Source organism: Taurulus bubalis, assembly GCF_910589615.1.
Source record: "Taurulus bubalis genome assembly, chromosome: 11".
Taxonomy (NCBI): Eukaryota; Metazoa; Chordata; class Actinopteri; order Perciformes; family Cottidae; genus Taurulus; species Taurulus bubalis.
In genome coordinates this window covers 23,383,598-23,387,126 of record NC_136599.1, presented here as the reverse complement: position 1 = coordinate 23,387,126, position 3,529 = coordinate 23,383,598, and the positions used below count along the sequence as shown (strand labels likewise).

At 44.1% G+C, this 3,529-nt stretch overlaps 1 protein-coding gene across 1 annotated transcript in view; it reads right to left on the bottom strand.

Moving 5' to 3' along the window:
* Positions 1-2,733, bottom strand: part of dennd2c (DENN/MADD domain containing 2C) — a 17,521-nt gene extending 14,788 nt beyond the window's left edge. The window contains exon 1 of the mRNA XM_079225541.1: positions 2,673-2,733. The gene's annotated coding sequence lies outside the window, so the exon portion shown is untranslated. The remainder of the gene's footprint in view (positions 1-2,672) is intronic.
* Between the last annotated feature and the right edge of the window lie 796 nt (positions 2,734-3,529).

Here is a 3,529-nt window from a genome sequence, read left to right as displayed (position 1 = left end):
ACACCAAAGGGTCAAAAGGTGACTGAGGCAACACAGGAGGACACAGATGATTTTAAAACGGCACACATCTGAAGAGGTCTACAACTTGGAGGGAGGGACCGAGAGAAGGTCAGGAAGGATAGGCTCCAGTCAGGGTCGGTTTCCAAAAATAAATCCAGCCAGAATAAGGAAAGACGGTGACCGGAACTCAGATTTCTGCTGCTGCGTGTCCTGAACCGCCCCCAACTCCCTCCTCTGGGGAATTATTTCTTCTCCGTCAATGTCGCCCCTCAACCGCAGAGAGGGGCGACATGATCAATGATCAAATTTGGTGTTCTTGCACAGCTGTCTTTCAGGTGACCGGGGGAAGACTTTTGCACATTTAAGGTGATTTCAAAGAGCTTTGGAAGGCACGACAACACACGATTCTCAAGGCATACAGTGACGATGAGGCGACTGATGGAGAACCACACCCATCTACCCAGCTTCTCAAATGGTTTCGCTTTTTATCAGACGCCAGAGGAAAACTATACTGGATCCTGATTTACGGATGCCTTTGTGCAAGGATTAAAATATGTATGGAGCAATTATCTATGGTCCTAACAAACGCTGAGACTCGGTGTAAAGATCTGCAGCGTCACCCAGCCGGACTGATATTCCCTGAGTCGACATCAATGCGGCCACTGTACACTCCCGTACTGCAGCCCCCGGCTCGCTGGAACCGAACCATTTGGACACGTTGCACATTAGGGCCGAGGGAACGTGGAGAAGGGGAGACGGGGTAAAATTCCACTGCACAGCTCGCGATCATAATAACTCTATGGAGCTGCATTCCTGCAGAGCCGTACAAGAGGGGGGAGGTCGGGGAATACATTTAACTGGAGACAGTCGGTCAGTCATTTTTGCGAGTGACCCTTTTGTTTGCTCTGACCTAAATCAAATGAATGCGCGTGCACTGGAATGCTGCTCGATCATTGCCAGACCGCGACGTGACAATGCAGCGCCCAAAACTGACCCACTTGCATTATTTGTCTGCTTGTCGCACAGGAAAAGCACGAGTTGAACTTCCTGAGCTGCAGGATGAAGGATCGGGCCGACTGTCCACAATGACGGTGCGGGGAGATTTGCACTCAGTCGGAAAAACCCACTGATCCGAGCTGTGTTTGAATCTTCTATACTGGTGATCAGTGGTGAACAAACGTTGTCTCTGAGACACAGTAGATGCAGGAATAAGCCAGCTACTACACAGTTACAGTAACAATTTGCCAACACGTCTAAAGTTTTCAGCTTCCCCTTTCCCACGGCTGACAGTTAAAAAGAAAACGTTGCTATTGCCAGTGAGGCCCGGATGACATCCAGCAAGAAAGCTGGAGGGTCTAAATGAACTTCACTGACAGTTATTGGGCTGTCAAGTATCCTTGTATTTTCTCCTGACAATCACTGACTCATCTACAAGGAAACCAGACGAGTGGCTCTATGAATCTGAAGAACCACTTGGCAGCGAAATCAAAAACCTTATTACACCTTCAAAAGCTGCCACAAAACGCCCACAGAAACGCGGCGTGACACAACACGTTGTGTGAGAGGTGTTGTGCGGTTCACCCTCAACAGGGACATTTGAAGCTATAATCAAAAAGAGAAAATTAAAACGTGGGTTTTGCTAAATGCCAGCGTGAAGTTAAAGGACACGCCAAAGATGAAGTGACTGATCCATCACCAGCCAGCAGGACAGACTGACAGGCCACTTGACGAAGTGACAAGTTCCATCATGTGTTGTTGTGGACACCATTGTCCTGAAGATGGATCCACATCATCTCATCAATTCAAACCAAGACAGCTATGTAATCAAAATCAATGCAAATGTATTTATATATAGTTAATTGGACGGGATTAGTGGAACAGATATCTTGGATGCCTTTAATTGAAGTCAGTTATTCATTAACTTCACTGTTTTTCCTAAATGGTATAACACCTGCAGAGGATTTCCATAGAGAAGCTGTACTGTCTGCATTCAGGTTGCAATGAGCAGCATTAGTTGCTTAATTCCTGATATTGCTGTTAAACACGTGTAGGGAGAAAGAAGAAAACCAAAAAACTATAGACATTTTAAAATGTTCTTCCATATAGCAGAGTCTCGTTTCATAGAAAATAAACTCAATTGCTCCCCTGACTCTTTAGGATCCATATCCTGTAATTTGGCGCAACAAAATTACCAAATCAGTTTAAAGTAGGTCGCTGGTTCCCACCGACAGGAGCCCCAGTTGTTGTACTGGAAGAGGAGGCAGCGATACGGTTATCGATAACTCGGGAGATTCAGAAAAGCACCGTTCAAACTATTGGAAGGCGAGGCCGAAACGAACAACTTATCGATACAGAAATACGTCACTTCAATGTAGCGTTCAAAATAACGACGACGTCCCCACTGTGTGAAGAAGGGAAAAAACACCGCAAAGTGACTTGGACGTGTAACGTGAGCGGAGATAACCCCACACCAGTATTACAGATAGGAACCATGTAGCGGGGTTACCGAAAGGCGCAAAACACGGTGACGGTAACTCGTGCAGATGTAGCGTCGACTTAACGGCAGAAGAGAAAAGACACCGACGGAGTCCGAGGAGTTGCGTGCATAGATATGACGAACCGACCACCGTAAAGTCACATGGTGAGATGCAATAACTCGTCTCGTAACTTACCCCTTCATAGTTTAAAAGTCCGAGGGAAACTATCTTGCTCTATCCTCATTTTCCTTTCGGTTAAAAATGAAAAACAACATTAAATCCGACTCCGCTCGCTCGCAGCGGTCAACCCCGGAGAGGTTATCAGTCTGAATACGTCCAGGCGGTTGGAGTCCACGTCCAGCTGTTTGCGACTTCTCAGAAAATAAACTCTTCAGAGCCGTAGACCGCGTCCGCTGTGCCAATAACTACACACACAGCAACAAAGAGAGTGTCCATTGACTAGAGAAAAGTACAGCAGAACACTCCTCGTCCTCCTTCTCGGGACAGCTCGTGTCAAGTCGGACAGACAACGTACGACTTCCGGTTAAAACTTCCAAAATAAAGCTGTTGTCACTCACAAAACACAATGCTTCCCTTTTCTGCAACCTTTGAAGTTTCAAATGACACAATGGATGTTTTGTCTTCACGCTAAGCAGCTACATTGTTGTGTTCCTTTAATTGTTTTATATTATGTCAGTGTCAATAGATGTAAAGGTAAATGTATTTTCATTGTATTTGTCATTTATCTAGAATCAGAATCAGAATCAGAAAAACTTTATTTATCCCCGAGGGGTAATTAAGAAGGCAAAGAGCGGCATATAAAGAGATTAAGAAACAAATAAAGAAATTAAGAAACAAACAATAATGGATGAAGACAAGGATAGGAAAGAATTATACACATACGCAAAGATGAGGAGGTTCTATGATAAATAAAAGGTGCAGGTGAATGATAAGGTGCAAGTAAATATAAGTGAAAAAAATAAAAATAAAAATACAGTTATATATTTAAATAATAAATAGTAAAGAATAAACAAATAAATATATACATATGT